The sequence below is a fragment of the Lissotriton helveticus genome, chromosome 1_1, assembly GCF_964261635.1.
Source record: "Lissotriton helveticus chromosome 1_1, aLisHel1.1, whole genome shotgun sequence".
NCBI lineage: Eukaryota > Metazoa > Chordata > Amphibia > Caudata > Salamandridae > Lissotriton > Lissotriton helveticus.
The window spans coordinates 1,420,147,913-1,420,166,536 of record NC_136057.1 but is presented as its reverse complement, the minus strand read 5'-3'; the positions used below and the strand labels follow the sequence as shown (position 1 = coordinate 1,420,166,536).

The 18,624-nt window shown below is 41.8% G+C and overlaps 1 pseudogene across 1 annotated transcript; it reads right to left on the bottom strand.

Moving 5' to 3' along the window:
• Positions 1–799: 799 nt before the first annotated feature.
• LOC144773217 (beta-1,3-galactosyltransferase 2-like) lies at positions 800–16,241 on the bottom strand (annotated as a pseudogene). The gene is made up of 2 exons (XR_013599929.1): positions 16,135–16,241; positions 800–5,008 (listed from the first exon to the last, which is right to left on the bottom strand). The product of XR_013599929.1 is annotated as a beta-1,3-galactosyltransferase 2-like (transcript).
• Between the last annotated feature and the right edge of the window lie 2,383 nt (positions 16,242–18,624).

Below are 18,624 nucleotides of genomic sequence, written 5' to 3'. Positions count from 1 at the left end.
GCATTCCTAAGCTACTGAACTGCATCAATAGTTTCCGTCATTGTCTAGCCTATGCGGCTCCACGTTAGAGAAATACTGTATTTAATGGTCATTTAATATTCTTCATCACGCACTACATGTAGAATAATGCATGGTCCAGTCTTAGAGTCAAGTTAGCTTTTCCCCTCATGACTTCTAGTTTATATCAACATGTTCCCTAAACATCAGATACCAGATAGGGTTTAGGTACATGTCGCTCCGACCCTCCAGACTCTAGTCTCTGCTCCTAGCACAGAGTTCATAGCCCCCAGCTTCTCCTAGTGATACGTCATTGCCAATTTACGCGCACCATTAGGTTAGAGGTCCCGGCTCCTTAGGTAGCCCCCTCCAAAGTTTCCGCCCATTTCATGACATATTCTGTTACGTTTGCATCACATGTCTATGTATACTCCCAGTTACACCTCTTTTTACTGTTATCTTTCGCGACTGCTACGCGTCACGCCTTCTGCTCCACCCACTGTTACGCCTACTGCAATGTAATGCTATGTGTTTGCGCTATGTATATAAGTTGATGTATTGTTATTAAAAGTTAGCGCGCTCATCCCAGATCTAGCCCCGGCAGCTGCTGGGCCCCAGTTGTCCTGCTGGGCCCTGTCACCTCTGTTCTATGCAGGTTGTCCTGATCCTGTCCTTATGCTGTAATAAACCTGCAGAAACTCCTACTACCTCGAATCTTGACTCTTATTTTATTGAGCTATCTGTTATTCATTCATTCATTCAAAAATAGATCCGGTATTATTTATTTATATACCACACAGTGGACAAAGACCCACTTTATTGGTAAGTGAGATAAGGATGAGGTCTAGCCATAGGGAGGAGACACGTGTGCTGACGGGGGAATCAGTAAGGTGATTGGGGGTGTCGCCTCTGATTGCAATGAAGTGGGCCCTGCCAGAGTGCAGAAATTGTCTGTGGAATGAACAGCTGATCTATGTTTTGAAGCTGACAAAGATACAACCCCCTCTTTTGTTTTCCTCTTTATTTATTTATTTATTTTATTTATTTATTTATGGGATTTTTAGTGCGCAGCTACTACCCTAAGGTGTCTAGGCGCAGTGAGATACTCTAAAATACAGTAGTCAGGACATGAACTTATTGATTGAAGAGCCAGGTCTTCAAAGCCTTACGGAAGCCAATGAGGGTTGGTGCAGATTTAATATCTGAGGGGAGTGAGTTCCACAATATGGGAGTTGCTACTCTTCTTCCTACCTCAGGGACGGCACAAATTAGTGTTTGTAGGAACAACGCAGTTCAGAAGGCTTTTTGATAGACTACCAGGGGAGAAGAGAAGGGCTTGAGCTGTGGCAGCAACAAGAGGCGAACTGTCAAAATTACTGGAACCAATAACAGAGACTTTGAGGAGATGAGGTCCCAGACTCGATATTGGGTTACTCAGACCCACACCCTGATTGAGGGACAACCGCCTCTCTGCCAAGTCAATTTCCTTAGCAATGACACCTACAGCACAGGCTAAAAATGAATCAAGCAAAGTGCCCGAGTGAGTCTATGCAGTGCCACTGTCCTTATCCCCCATCTCTTTCCTTTTACCCATGATTCCTGACTAAGGTGCACAGGGAGCACAGAGGATCAAGCCAAGGCAGCGGAGAAAAAGCAAACTTGACATATAGACTCACCAATACTACTACTAGCCCCTGCCATGAGGGGTGGCACAGCCCAGTCTCTTCCATGTGATGATGGTTGAAGATGGGCCCAGCATTGGCCCAGTCTTCACCCAGGCACACGCCGGGGTGCGTCCCTCTGTGGGATCCTTATGACTATTTTAATTGTGATCTATAGTCCTCTGGCTCCGCTTGCTGCAAGGGTGGCTGGGGGATATAGTCTCACCCCAGTCATGGGGGAAAGCAAAGTTTGTCAATGCAGGCTGAGGAAACCGCTTTTGTTGACACCCATGCTGCAGGATCCTTATGGCACTTTCAAGCATAATGTGTAGCCATCTGGCACCGCCTGCTGCAAGGGTGTCTGAGGGATGAAGTCCCATCCCTATCACAGATTAAAGCAAAGTTTGGCAATGCCTGCTGGAGAACCGCCGTTGTAAGATAATTAAGGGCTGGATGTATGAAGCATTTTTGCACACTCAAACGGCCATTGAAATGTTTGTGAGTGGAAAAATGCGTTTTGTGATGTACAAAATCCAAATTGCTTTTTGGTAACTTGCTACCAAATCACAATTTGGGTTTTACGATTCGTTATTTGGAAGGGGTGTGTTGAGGGTGTCCCTTCCTAATACTGAATTGGAATGGTATATACGAATGTTTTACGACTGAAACTCAGTCAAGTAGCATTTGCAATTTACCCGTTGGAAAAATATTTTTTAAGAGCATGCAATGGTCCACTGCCTCACTTAAAAAATGAAACTTCAAATTTTCTTACAAGAAAAACAGGCTGTGTTAAAAAAATAAAAAAGATTTGCTTATATAAAAGCAATCACAGACATAGTGGTTTGCTGACCCAAGCAGGCCACCATCCCTGTAATGATAGCGAATCCAATTGGGTCTCAAATTGGTACCTACCTCATTAATATTTATGAGGTAGGGCAATTTGCGATGGGTAATGAAACTCAAAAGATTTTCATACAATAGGAATAGTGATTTCATAATTGCAATTCGCAAAAAATTGCAATTAGGTAAGCACTATTCCCATTTTTGGATATCTAGCCCCATAAACCTTAACTGTGGCACAGAACAATTTGCACTCTACATTAACTGTGGAAAATATTTAATGCTGCAATGTATGGGGCACTCTTTCAGGATTTAAAATATTTTAAGACTACACCTTCAGAACTGCTTAATAAACCTTATAGTTTTTATCACAATATTATTTAACAAAATTAGCTTCAAAATGACCCCCCTCTCGAACCCCTCTAACATCAGTGGCATCACTCGCTTCCCTCACCGAGTCACACTCACCCACAAGTTTTATACCCCACAGCCTTGAAAGTCACTAGCTGCTGTTGCTCAAGCTGTACATCACCAGTGAGCCCAAATAAAACTGAATTATGCCAGGGATTGCTTGTGATCCCTTTTAGAGGCGAAGGTGGGCTAGCAATTGAGTTGGGTGGTTGCCATAGGAAAGGGGCCAAGAACATTTTGTATAGTTGGTCCCTATCTGTAATGTCACAGATGAATTTAGATTATGAAATGGCATGTCTCTGAGTCATTACCAGCGATTTAGATAGGATCAAGCATTTCGATTCATCACTTATGTGTGCTGCCTAAATGAGTGAACCTAAGTGACACATGTATGTCAACACATATCTCTCAAGCTCATGCCACATTGCGGCAAGATGCGGCAATAGAATTGACATATGTCTGGGTTTGCTTGCGATCCTGTTCAGTATGGCCTACATGGCTTATCAGTTCTTTCTTAACTTCCCCCTTTCAGGGAGGAGCTAATTGATATGATTGGATCCTTTCTCCAACCATAAAAATGAATAAAAAATGATGGAATCAAATAAACCCTGAGTAATTAATTATCTGGGTTTAAAATTAATTCAAGCATTTCCATCCATGACTTATGTACAGAGTCTTCCTTGATGCACTTCATTGATGAAGCCCAGAATGGCTGAAACACATCTTGGGGGCCCGTGTACTCATTCAGCACTGCTTGGCGATTCAGGCTGGATTGTCCCTATTAGGGCGTGACCAAGACGGCTGAAATTCATTCTGAGTAGATACCAATGTTCAGTTTGATTTGACGATTTCCATCCAATATTGTTGTGTTGTCTAATCTCCCTGAAAGTGCATAAGTCATTAACCTATAAGTAATTCATTGAAAGTGCAATTTTCAATCTGACCAGCTGATGTCCAAATGTAGAGCCTACGTGCAGATTCTTCTAACTCCTTTAGCTTGGCATGGCTTTTTGAGGTCTCATATTTGGCCAAAATAGTATCCTCCAGTTGTTTTTTGTTTGTGCAAAGTTCAGCAGCTCTTTATTGCATCCACAAAATCTGGCCAGAGATGTTCAATATCCTCCTTTGTGTAATGATGCACTGTGATCAACTTGGTAAACTTGCACCGCTCATACCCTATTCGATTCATATTAAAGATAGAATTTGGGGAATTGGTGATCTGTATCTGCAGTTTCTCTAAGCACAATCCCATGAATACATCCTCCATGTTGATGGGTGTCACTTCAGGAGCAATGTGGTAAATCTTTGCAGCCAGGTCACCTGAAAGCACATACCCTGTTCCTGAGCAGTATGTGGGGTAAACATCTTTGGGGTAGACATCGCTTGACACAAACCATTTTGAGTTTTGGTTACGAAAAGGCCTGGCCCTCCTTATGACATCGCCAGTGAAGTAGTTCTTCTTAGCAGGAAGGTTTGGCTGGAGAAGATGGTTCACCAGGAATAATGGATTGAAGAACATGTCGGAGTCAATTTTCATGACATAGGTTGCATTGGGGCAATAGTTGGCCACCCACTCCATGCCCATCGTGGTCTTCAAGGTCAAGTTGTTGTATGTGTCCATGAAGTCCTGCTGTATGATGTCCCCGAACGTGGCGCTCTCATTCCTCAACAAGACCTGCTTAGCAGCAAAGACGGCAGTGGTTGAGGAGCACCAAGAAGAAACATCCTCATGATGTCAACGCCAGGCATCAATGTCTCGTTACCCCACGTCTTCCGAATTACATCCCGGGTGGCAGCTTCTTCTGGTATGGAGGGTATTAACAGCAATAGGAATGGTGTGCGGCCCACGCACTTGTGAGCCTCATCAAAAAGGAATGAATACTTCTTCTGTGGTGGTTCCATCGGCACCTCGACGGTTGGTGTGACAAAACGTGTACTTATCGATTTGGCTTTGTGTATGCTGTAACTTTGCCAGCTAACCAAAAATGAGACGACCATAACCACTACGATGTAGACCTTTTTGGACATTTCTTGAATTTGTTACTGACACAGGCTCCTTTTTCCCTTTTCTGTCAGAATGCTTCAGGTTGGTGGTGTATCTACAGTGCATAAAAAGAAAAAAATGTTACAAGGGAAGTATAAAGACAGACATTCAGATATAATACAAGCAAGCAGCGAGCACAATTTTCCAACAGGCATAGATGAGGCTTGCTGCTGCTGAGAAATAATGGTTCTGGGAAATGAGGATATCTGCTACGGTTTGATGGACTAGGCAATCTGTCAAACTCTAACTCTAGTCCCTTTGTTTCAGAATGCCCTGCACTGTATCACTGTGGATGTTAAATCAATAAATATGGAAACTTTTACTTTAAAATTAGGTATGTGAGAAATTTGGCATAATCTACTTTTGCGTCATTGGAAATTATGGCAAAATTGCACAAAATAAAATTCTGTCATTTCGAGCCATATATTAGTGCCAAATGCATCCTTGTGGCAAATTCTGGCGTGAAGATGCATTTAAGAGCACTGTGAACAAAAGCTGTTGTTCCTGTGCTTTTGCTATAAATTTGTACTGCGAACACCGCAAAATTATGCAATATGGCATAATATTGAGAATTTCATAAAAGAGTAACACAAAATTCCTGAAATTACTTGAATGACACCAGCATAATTTAAATTTGGTAAAGACCAATTTACAACATATGGTTTATGTAATTGTGGTTTGGGGAGATGTTGAGCATTTTTATTGTCATAGATGACTTACTATGGGGTCCATTAGGATGGCGGACGGACAAAGTCCGTCCGCCATCCTGTCTGAGGACGGGACCGTCCGCCACAGGGCCGGAGGTCCCGTCCGTGGAATTAGGATGCACCCGCCACATTGCGGCGGGCGGTGCTGCGCCGCAGTGTTAAAATTGCATGTTGTGCGTTTCAAAGCACAACATGACAGGCACTGGGCGGTGCCTGCCATGTTGTATTTTGAAACGCAGGGGGGTACCAAAAGTACCCCCCATGTGCACCGCCCACCCCCCCTTCACCTTGGGGGCCCGCAACGGGCCCCAAAGCAAGGACCGTATGCCTTTTCGTGGCGGCATTGCCGCCACGGAAAGGCATAGCCTCCAGCACATTCTAATATGGCTGGCAGTGTCTGATAGACACCGCCACCATATTAGAGCTTTTCCGCCGCGGTCGCAAGGCGACTGTGGCGGAAAAGCGGCTGACGGTCTTCCCATCCGCCACGGTCCCTCCACCATTGTAATATGGCAGGGGGGGAAATAGGTGGCGGACAGGCAAGGTTGGCGGACGGATCGCCACCGACTGCATGGCGGTGGCGATCCGTCCGCCATCCTAATAGACCCCTATGTCTTTATAAAATGAAAAGCCTGCACTACATGTATAAAAAAACTGTCTCTAAGCTTCTTATGCCTACTTAGTTAAGACTTTGCTAGCCACCAGTAATTATAAAAGAACACAACTGCTGTAGAAGAAAACAACATCTTCCTCTCTCAATACATTTCAGGAGTCCTCTGGTAACAGCATGAAGTATTTTAATAAAAACTGCAATGGTCATTGGAGTTCATTCTGGTAAGAATCACTCTAAGAGCTCTCTCAATTACTCAAGCATTAACATTTTTATACATTCTCAAATACTCAATAAAAAAAACATGAGTTTTCACAGCTAATAAACATCAAGTACATGTGGCACTAGTTCTGTTTCATTACTAAATACATGATGTGCATGTCCACATCACCCTTCAAATTGATTATTATTTGTTATTCAACCGCATCGCCGCTAGCGGTTTTCCCGCTGTGTGCCGCGTTTTAAAAAAAGCCGCGTTACATGACGAGCTGAGCTCGTCATGAGCATGCGAGCGGCGCAACTCATGACGAGCTCAGCTCGTCATGAGCGCGGAAGGGGGTAAGAACAAGGAACTCTACATCAGTGTGGCAGTAAAATATGTTTTCCATTTTCTGGATATGAATAATTCATTGTTAACTAATCATTTCCTTGACCACGGTCCAACTCGATCTCACTGGCCTGAAATTCAAAAATGCATGTTACTTTGCTGAAATTCAACCCATATGACCTTATGCTCTAGGACATCAGTTGTTTTGCGGACCAGTACCCTCTCCTTCCTATTTTCCCAGAAATGTTGTTCCATTGTCTCTCAGAATACCTGTACAGTGGTTATTTGTCACCAGTGTCAGCTCCCACTCTTCCTTGCGCAACTTGATTCCTATATCGCTGCAGGTTGCTGTCCAGTCTATTGTTCCAAACCACATCCTTCATCCCTGAATGTAGCACTAACATGTCTAACATTTTTCCTATAGCAAAGCAACTCAGCAATTTATTAAAAGAGAGAATAAAAAAGCAATAGAGAATGCAGCACTGTATTGTAATGTTTACTTCCACGATCCCCCATTTGATACATTAAAAATTACATTGATTGCAAAGATTACCATTATTTCATTCTTTTCTTCTATTTCCTGTTCCTTCTGTATTGCTAGCATTTGCTTGATCACGGTTTACTGTATTTCTTGCATATCTTTGCCAGCTTTCTTTATAAAGCATTTAATAATGGACAACATTAGCTTAAAGAGAATAAAAAGATCTGTCAATATTACATCCGTTACTGGATCCTAAGAAGACTTTTCGTGCCCACCATATAGAACTTAAAAAACGGGATACAGCATAAACAAAATGGAGTTCAATATTGTACTTTAGGAGCCGTGAATGCTTCTTTACAGTGCTGTGTGCCTAAGTTCCTGCACAATTGGACCAGCCATCTATGTCTGATTTTGTAATTTCCGGACAAAAAAAGGAATAAATGAAGTTCAGTCTCCTCTCCCCAGCTGCGTTTATCAATAATTCAATCAATCATGGGTTATATTGCCCAACTACTCATAATTGAGATTCTCAAGGCGCTGGGGGGAGGGGGGAGGGGGTGCTGCGGATCCATTTTAGGGGTTAATAAAGGCTAACCCCTGGTCTGTTGACTGTGTACTCTTGTCTTATAAATGATCCAGATCATGCTTTTAACTTAATTTTAAATTTATGACAGACATTATATTTTGTATTATGCATCTCTTTTATGTTTTTTTTTCAACGAAATAAAGAGTATTATGAGGATGGAACATGCATGATGAATCAACTTATGTTTGGCTAATCCAGCAGTAGTACTGTTCTTTTATTTTTCAGTAATAAGGACACTACAGTATGAGGAACTTACTCTGGTAAGGGAACCCCAAGAACAATATTTTCTGCCACTTGCACTAATTCAGCCACAGCAGCAACAGCTTTCAAGCATCATGGAAAAAAGACAGCTAAACGATCCATTATAGTGGAATGGTAAGCATCTGGGTGGTTCTAATCCCCATGTTTCTGTGTCAAGACTCCCATTGGAATGGAATCTTTCTCATGACAATAGAGGGTAAAAAGTTATTAGAGTCAATGAGACCTAATGTTGGTGCAGGGGCTAAAACTGGTGTTTCAATGCAATAAAAGATTTCTCTGCCTCTGCTGTCCAAGTGACTGGGTCAGAAATGGCCAATTTGAAAAGGCCCTACTGAGGTTTGGCAAACGCAGCATAATATGGAACCCACTGACGACAGTAACCTGCCATTCCCAGGAAAGAACGAATATGAGATTGAGCCACTGTTCAAGAAACTGCCATCAGTGCATTCCCTCTATCAGCAGAAATATGCCTTGCCCTGGGAGAAATATCATGGTCTAATCAATGCTCTTTCAACTGGCAGCAATGTAATTTATCCTTAGAAAGGTCATGGCCATGATCAGCTAGGTGAGTCAGTAATGTAATGGTATCTTGCAGGCAGGGTTGATGAGAAAGAGATGCTAGTAACAAATCATCTACGTACTGAACAAGAGTAGAGCCTCCTGACAATACTTATTTGCATGCAGTAAAGTAACAATAACTCTCTCGTCCCACCCATGTACAGTTTTATCATCAACAGTTTTATTGCAAATGTTGCAGTGATATAATCAATGATGTCATAAAAGATGCCATGAAAGTTTAAATATGTGCGGAAATTAGCAGTGCATGGCGAGGGCGCGAGTTATAATTACCTTGGGCATGAGTTATAGTTACTTGAGACAACTGTAACTATAACTACTATAACTGGAGAATTGCCGTGTTTTTTAGAGTTTAAATATAATGTGAAGAAAGATACCCCCAGCTAAGAGGCAATGTTCCTTAAGGCAGGGCTAGAGTATGTCAATGTAAATACTTTAGGCAACATATACAAAACATTCATATTACTGTCGATATAATGCAATTGACAAATAAAGGGAAGAACGAACCAACATAACTATGTTTCTTCGAAAAGTACAAACATTATTTTATTGAGATTAATGCAACAGAGAGAATCATGCTGATCCATTCATGTTTACAATTGTACAATCTCATGCATATTAAGCACTTTTAAAGTCATTGTTCATGATCATTTATGTTAGGTTATCGTTTCTGTGGACAAAATGGTGTAGCACAATTTATATTTGACAGTGATCTTCTACGCGCGTTTCGGCACAGGAAAGTGCCTTCGTCAGGAAAAGAGGGCCACAAAGCTTCAACAGATATATCCGGTTTATGTCCAATGTCCCTGTGCTGAGTCCAGTATTGTTGCAGCACAGTATTTCATGTTGGGTATACCTGGGAACACTAATATGATGATGCTATTGAGATCTTGACGTATACCTCAAGGATGTCAGTGCAATATATTACTGACAATGTATTCTTTATTTAAAACGTCCATGCTTTGGAGCTCATGATATTGAGCTCAATGCGATGTGACGATTATATTTTCTGCTTACTGCTCGTTTTGATATGATCCTGATTTAGGAGACGCGTGCACTAATCCTGTGTTTAATGATGGCTTTTTATGCTTCTCTGACTGCTGTTTCTTCAGCTTCAGGGCCAGTAAAGAGAGAGCTCACAACTTGGATCAAGCTTTCTCTGAACACGAAAATTGCTCCCATTGAGTTCAGTAGAAATGTATGTCAAATATTTTTGGTGAGGGGTATGTATGAAGTTCATTTCTATTTAATTAACTTCTATAAAAATGTTTTTGAATACCAAAATAATCCAAACATTGTACTCTTGTGCCACATTGTGGACACATTATTGTCCCATAAGAATGTTTCTAATATAATAATGTGTGGTGATTATAATGCTGAAATACGAATGTGTACATGTGTTTGTGCATGTTGTCCAACCACAGTGACATTCCAGCACCTGGCATATGAACAGTTTGCCAAGGGGAATCATTCTGTCATTTTATACTGAGCCAGGAGTTAGTCAATGCACAAGAAACAGCCCACTCCACAACTACCACTTTACCTGCCTATTTTGGGCGTGGTTGTGCTTCTACTATCGGTTGTTTTTTCTATCACGTGGTCTTTTGAAATATATTGTAAGGAACAATATTCTACACATCAGCCAGATCCTCAGCATAACTGTCTGAGACTAGTGGCATCTTTCTAACCCTTCTTTGCTGCTATTAGTCCTGATCAAGTTATGGAGTCATATACTGTTTCATTCTTCTGTTAAGAGCACAAGCCCCTTTGTAGGCAGTAGCCCTGGGTTAGTTTGGTGCTCAGTGCCATCTTAACACATTGGCAAGCTCGGCAGTTACCCGGCGGGGGAGGGGGGGCACCGAGCATAAGGGCTCCATGCAGACCAGAATTGAACACTGATTTTCTATTACACATTTTTATTCCTGTGAGAGGTTGTGTAGGCAGGGCCCAGTGCACTGCTTTGCCCGGGGGCCTTTAGTGCTGTTAAGACAGCCCTGTTGGCACATCCTGTTCCTCTGCTATTAGGCAACTTCGCGAGGCCTTGGCTAGAAAACTAGGAATTAGAGAACAGGCTCCAGCATGCCAGTCACTTTACAGATCTACTTTGAAAATTAGAAAGAGGGAACTCCAACAATTGCATTGGGAGCAGCTGTGACAGCGGCTAAACCAACTCCAAACATTTTTGGCAGGTGATCAACTGTAATAAAGATAATGAATTAATCGTAGTATTCTAAGCACCCACATTAGATGCGAGTAGTCAGTATCACCTTTTCAGATGATTCATAGCTACAACTATGACTCTATATGTTTCCCTATTGTCTGTCATATTAATATTGTTGAATCGGAAGTACCAATCTACAGTTGAAGTTGTTTCACTACGTATACAGCAGAGTTCATTAACATTTTAATCTGATGGCTTGGCCAAGGTTTAGGCCAAATGGGAAACTGACAAAACCTTTCGGTTTGAAAGGGGGCGTTCGGCCATGATGTATTTTAGCTCCACTTTTATTCATTTTATACATAAACAATATTTATTCTTATCTTCTGAAGTGTGTACTGATGTCCCAAAGATTGAGGGGGTTGGTATTCCTGTGCTTTGATATGCAGGTGATGCAGTGATACTGGCCTACACCTCAAGGGCACGGAAGAAGTTAGTAATATCTTTCACTGATTTTATGTCAGGTTTGGATTTAAGTACCAACGTCTCTAAATCACAAATTATGTCCTGTGGCTGTGGTAGTGCCAATCTGTGTAATATAAAATCAGGTAATAACCCATTAGGGAAAGTCAGTAATTTTTCATATCTGGGACTTGTTTTATTGCTTTCATATCCTGGAAGTCTAATGTTTCTTTGTAGCGCTAGAAATGTATTCAGTCAACAGACACATTATGAAAACTGTCCACCGAGTAGGGAGGAAAGCCCATTGTTGCTATGTTAGAAATGTGTAAATTGCACAATGCATGCAAAACTATAATGCATAGGGTAGGTGTTCGGGGCTATGTTAATTCATCAATCCTATCATTTGAAGATCATTTTTTTATTTTGGAGTTCTCATATAGTGTAAACTCGACCCGAATGTTTTTAAAGCGCTTTGCATGAGCACCAGCTGCGTTACAGATGGAAACGCTAATTTTGTTAGACACGGGGAGATTAAGTGATTTGCCCAGAATCACAGGATGTTGAGTGTCCCTGCTGAGATTCGAACCCGGTTCACCTGCTTCGAGATCAGCTGCTCTTTTTTGCATGCGCCTTCCATCTGTACATCCTTGTGCTTTGCATTACCTCTTTCATGGGGAACTTGGCCTCAACTATCTCAAGAATTATAACAAATTTGGAACCCGAATGTTATGGATTTCCATCTGGCTGACTCCCCATGTGACCTAGAACCATTTAAATTATAAAGGATTGTTTCATTTTTTAATAAAGGATTCTCTATTTCCTGGTAGCCCTAGGTTAAACCTAACTTACAAAAGTTGGGTTGCATGTCGGTGTTTGAGAGCAGAACCTCCATAACGAAGAAAGACCAACTGTTTTTGAAAAGGATCCACCCCGCTGATCCGTGAATCTGGGGTAACCCGACTGGCACATGATTTTAGAACCTGGATATCTCAGTGTGGGACGCCGGGAGGGCGCATAACTGCACCCAAAGGGATTTCTCCTTTTACTCACCTGCCCATGACCTACACATCCAACTAAACAAAATACCTTCCTCTAACCAACTCACAGGCAAGATCATGAAGGCAGTGCTTCTCTGCTGCACCTTATACACCCATAACCCACTGTTACCTACCCTGCTTTACAATCGAAACTGGGACGCAGAGTTTTTTTGAGTGTTTCTGTCTTAATAGAGAAAACACTGAACTGCAAAAGACAACTGTGATTTTACAGTCATGTACTGGTCTTGAACCCAATCTCACATTGGTATCAGGACATTGGTAACGAAGGGCCAGATGTATCAAGCCTTTATGCGTTTGTAGAAGCAAAAATTGCTTTTCCGATGAAGCAAACCTAATTTTGCGATTCGGTAACCTGTTACTGAATCGCAAAATGGGTTTGCCATTCGGTATTAGGAAGGGGCGTGTTTAGGGCGTCCCTTTCTATTACCGAATTGCATCGTATGTATGAATGTTTTGTGACTGCAATTGCGTTCCCAAAACATTTGCATTTTTTACACCTATTTCAAGTAGGTGGTATCCCATTCGCGAATGGGAAGGGGTCCCTAGGGGACCCCTTCCCCTTTTTATGAATATTTGTAAAACCATTTTTAAGAGCAGGCAGTGGTTCCACGGACCACTGCCTGCTCTTAAAGAATGAAAAGAAAACTTTTCATTTTTCTTTTTGTAAAGCATCTCCTTTTCCCTTAAGGAAAACAGACTGCATTACAAACAAACGATTGCTTTAATTAAAAGCAATCACAGACATGGTGATCTGCTGTTCTCAGCAGGCCACCATCCTCGTGATTTTTGCGATTCCTAGGGGGTCCCAAGTCGCAACCTGCCTCATTAATATTCATGCGGTTGGTCATTTGCGACCCCCTAGGAATCACAAAAGGTGTACTATACACCTTCATGCATTGCATTTTGCGATTCCCTAATTGCGAATCCTTGTGATTCGCAATTACGGAATCTCAAAATGCTAACTGGCCCAAATATATCTAGCCCAAACTCTGTTGGTTAGATTTAGGTCCATACGGAGTGTAATATGCTTCCCCTTAGTTCAATTTTGACTTGTTATTATACTTGCTCTTGTCCTTGTGATGGTGTTTCCACCCAAACTTTGTTGCACTTTACCTTCTTTTTCGAATTTTATAAGCTTTTTTCAATGTGTCTTTAGGACCCTTATTGAGAAAGTACAATTATAAAAAATGTTGTGCTGTCTTGTGATTTTTTTTCAGATGCTTGCTGAATAATTTATTTGCTCTGCAGTCCCTCCATATTTAAAACCTGCAGTTCCTTGTTGAAACTCTGTTATTTTAAAAGATTTTGTATATTTGTTTTTTAAATCTGTTTGTCCTTTTTATGTGTGTCTATGACACCCGAAATACATTTTTGGATGATGAAGTCTCAGAGACATGAAGACCAGAAAACAATATGCACATTAACGTGAAGGGAATAGTAAAAGGAACTTGTGAAACCACACCAACACAGTTTCAGTGTGAGCACTTAGCATCTAGTGACTCATTGTGGCACAGACACCCTGCATTATACATTGGTGTGGGGAAGCCACTGAGGTTATAAAATAAGTAGCAAGCACAGTGTAAGGAAAGGATAAAAGGGGTCACATGTACAAAGCATTTTTGCAAAAATGCTTTTCAAATGTACAAAAGGCAAAATGTAATTTGGTAAATTGTTTCCAAATTGCTATTTGCATTTGAGACTTGTTATTGGAGAGCAGCGTGCTAAGGGTGCACCTTCCAAATACCGAATTAGTATAGTGTACATTACTGTATTGTGACCCGATTCAAGGTGCAAAACAGTAATGCACACTATACTAATTCCGGTCGCAAAATTGTAATACCTTATTACCAGGTTAAAAGTTGTGGTAAAACATTCGCAAATGGGAAGAGATCTCATTGGGCCCATTCTCCTTTGCAAATGTTATAAAAACATTTCATTATCTTTTTATAAACAGATCCCATTTTCCTTTATGGGAAATGGGCTGCATTAAAAAAAAAAGATTGCTTTATTTAAAAAGCAATCACAGACATGGTGGTCTGATGACCCCAAAAGTGCTCCATCCCTGTGATGGGGTCAGTTACTAATGAGTTGTAAATTGGGATCATTAATAATCATGAGGTTGGTTGAGTTGTTACCTACTAAGAATCACTATTTGTGAATACAAAAATGAATACATTAGGAATACCGATTTCCTAATTGCAATTAGGAGAAACCTGAAATCAGGAAAATGGTATTCCTAATGTTTGTACATCTGGCCCCAAATTCCTAATGAAACTGCCCATGGAAAAAACACAATGGGGCGGCTATCACTTCCGCAGCATAATTGTTTTGACGCAGCGGCGGGCACAATCAGTGCTCCACACTGCTCCATATTTACAAACTGATGCATTGGGCTCAATGCATCAGCTTATAGAGGCCTGCATCACATTATACCTGCGCCAGGTATATAGGAATGTAGTGTACACATCCCCACGTTAAAAGCCATGTAGAACTGATGCAGTGAAATTTACAACTTGTCACTGCGTCACTCTGCGACTTAACTGCATCAACATCCTTATGCCTTCTCAAACCAGGCTTAGGAATTGACGCAGGGTTTTTAACATGGGACTCGCCTCTGTGTTCTGACGCATTGCTGGAGTTGCGTCAGTCTTACGACCAACTCCAACAATGAGTCACTCTAGCACCAAAAGATGCATCAGAATTTTCAACGCATCCGTGAATCAGTGAGCCATGGAGCACTGTATTGTAAATTCAGCCAATCTATGGTGCCGTTAGGGCATTTGTGGCAGGCACCAGAAATCTGACGCATCGTTGCTGCAGGGTCAGTTCTTGTAAATATGCCTCACAGTTTTTAGGGGGAGGTTTGCAACATACAAATGAGGTTACCAGAGGAGAAAATTGATTCGCTCCATAAAATATGCTATCCACGCTTCTAACACTTCTAATGAAGTGGCACCATAGAAAAACAAGCTGACACAGCAATCACATCTGACAGGTCCTTCTCCTCATGAAAGAATTAGGCAAGGATATTTGAGTATTTTACTCAAGCTGAATGAGAGAGCACTGCTTACCCATTCATAAGTCAACATTCCATTAGTAGTTCTAGAATTGCAACCTAACACATCATCCCCCTACATAATTATGGTTCCTAAATAAAACATACCCAATGAATAGATCAACAGAAAACAAAAAGAAATAATAGGAAAAATAGTAATATAAGATATGCCATGTAACTAATATTTACTAAAAAGATTACCCATAATCACGAAACTTCACGGGAGGGTCTCCTGCCTGATGAGGTTGTCTAGGACCTATCAGCAATGTTCTGAGGTTCCAAGATCTAATTACCTTCCAATCCAGATACTGTGATTTGAAGAGACAGTTCTTCTTCATACACCATTTCCCATCTTCAAGCATTACAACACACAACTTGACCTGCAGCACACTTTTAGGATTTGAAAGAAGACTCAGGCAAGGGATCTTTGAGTATTTTATTCAAGCTGTGAAGAAAGCTACCGGCAGAGCAAAGAGCACCGCTGCAACTGACTAGTCATTCATAAGTCAACATTCCATTAAACATTCTAAATATGTAACCCAAAAGTCAAAAACCCTGCTTCACCTTTTCACGTTGTTCCCAGAGTCATGAACACCAAATTAGACAGGTGTTGACAAAACTGACCTGAGGATGACAACGATCTCCTTAAAATGCAAGAGCCCATAAGGAAATTCTCTCACCTTATTTGGTGTCCCTTAGGAGTCTTGTATGAAGAGCCGCTCCCTCATTGGTTCCCCCTAAGCTCCTTCCTCCAGCTATCAGATCCAGGTGCTATCCCTGTACAGGCTTTCAAAATTGTGCTAGAAAATAATGTCTTCATTTCTCAACAAATTTCAGGAGTCCTCTGGAATCAACACGAAATACTTAATTATTAACTGCTGTGCTCACTGGATTAATTACACAAGCATTGACATGTTTCTACAAACCCACATTCTCAATGAAATACCTTTGATTTTACTCAGCCAATCACATTTGAGGGATATAAATAATACATACTTAATGAGCTATTTCCTTGCTCGAAGTCCAATTTGACCTGGATGAGCATATGATTCAAAAACTAAAGTTGTTCTGCTGAAACTCCACCTATCAGACCTTCCTATTTCCCAGAAGTGATGTTCCATTGTTTCTTTAGATTCCTGTTCTGGATCTAACCTCACAAAAGTCAACTCCCAATCTTCCTTGCTCAACTTGATTCCTATATGTATTAAGGCTGCTGTTCAATCTCTTTTTCAAACCACATCGTTAATCCTTGCATATAGCACTATGATGCAGGAGCGGCTCGTGCAGGTAGGAGCAGTGGGGCGGGATGGGGAGATCCGACAGATGACGCAGAGGGAAAATTAAATAAATAATTAATTTTCCCTCGTTGTTGTCCGTCGTATACCCCGACCCCACCCCGCCCCATCGCTCTTACCTGCATGGGCTGTGCCTGCTATGATGTCTAACATTTTTCGTTTAGAAAAGTAACTCAATCATTTCTTAAAAGAGAGAATGCAAAGGCAGGACAGATGATCTTTAAACAAAGAAATGGAGAACTAGCTTCTCCGCTTCTCTGAACATGTTTCCCTGGCATGTCAGTAACTAGCAGAAAGGTGACACTTTTTTTACATGGACGAATACATTACTCGAAAGCAGGGTTCCTTGTGCATGTTACCACACGTTACAAACTACAGTCCTTTCTGAAAGTGATTTATATTGTACTCCAGGAAATGTGTTTTGGTAACATGTTACTAGTGGCATATTGGTGTGTTAACTTTTGTACTGCAGATTTCACCTTTATTGTACCTTTGTGCAGTCATACTTTCTCTTTCATGGGAAGGGATACGAGATCACGGTTGGAAGATTTGTTTTGAGTAACGGTAATGGTGTTGCTATGAATTATAATGAAAAAATACCCTCTACTATGTTGTTGTTTTTTAGTATTAAATCTTTTTATTGAAAAAGCAGTTGGCATATAAACAAAAGAACAGTGATGGATTAAACACAGATCTTTTGACTGGGTGCGAGTGTTTGATTGATTCAGATGCTCCGTCCATCAACACCTCCTTTTTTACCGCTTTTGGCCGCCATAAGTGTGGCAGGGTATGCTCAGACGTGAGTCCCTTGCTCACTTTGCCACTGGATTCAAGCAAGCCGGGCCGAAGATGGCTGGAATGCCAGAAACCGGTCCTCGGAAGCTTGTTTCCATCCCAGGGAAGACATGGCTTGTCAGTTCGGGCTGGACTGTTCCCATGAGGCACAGGGTCAGACTGATTTGCATATAGCCATGTCTGAACTGGGGTGGCAGAGTGGGCTAAAGAACGGTGATGGATTAAACCCAGATCTTTTGACTGGGTGCGAGTGTTTGATTGATTCAGATGCTCCGTCCATCACCACCCCCTTTTGTACGGCATATAAACAATAGTACTCCACAAATCAGGAGTATGCAGTACAACGGAAGAGGCAGTAGAGTGCAATGACAGTACGATTGAACAGCCCAAGGCCCTGCAAAGCCCACCTCTTCCCAGGGGAACTGTAGAGCCAAATCAGCAAGGAGAGGAAAAAACAAAGCCCCGAACCAACCCCCAACCCCCACCCCCCATCTGCCCCCTGACCTACCCACCCACCACCCCGTTCCAGGTCCAGAATCCACATGCACTCAAACAACCATTCACACCAGAATATCTCAAGGGTCAACCTGTGACAGGCGCAATAAGCGCAAATATCGGGGATACGTTACCTCTCTGAATTCCGTGGCTAACAGGGATAGGAATGGTTGCCACAACTCTGCGTACTTGGCCACCTCCCCCGATTGAATTAGCGATAATTTTTCCATGCCTAGCACTGACCACAGGCGAAACAGCCACCCCTGGAATGTAGGAATGTGTGTGGTGCACCAAAAAGATAAAACGTTCTGAACTTCAGAACCCAACGCGATGGCAATCAGTCTACCCTACGCGATTTTAACGGATAGGTCAGGGCACTCGGTAGTCCCAGCAAAACGTAAACGGGGAATCTCGGGATTTCAGTATCAAAGTGGGCATCCACCTCGTCTAGAACCAGTTTCCAATAACCCTGGAGCTGGGCACATTCCCATAATAGGTGAACTAACGTACCTTTCCCGCCACAGCCCCTCCAGCAGGTGGCATCTTTTAAGGGATCTTTTTCGTGTAACCTCTCCGGTGTGTAAT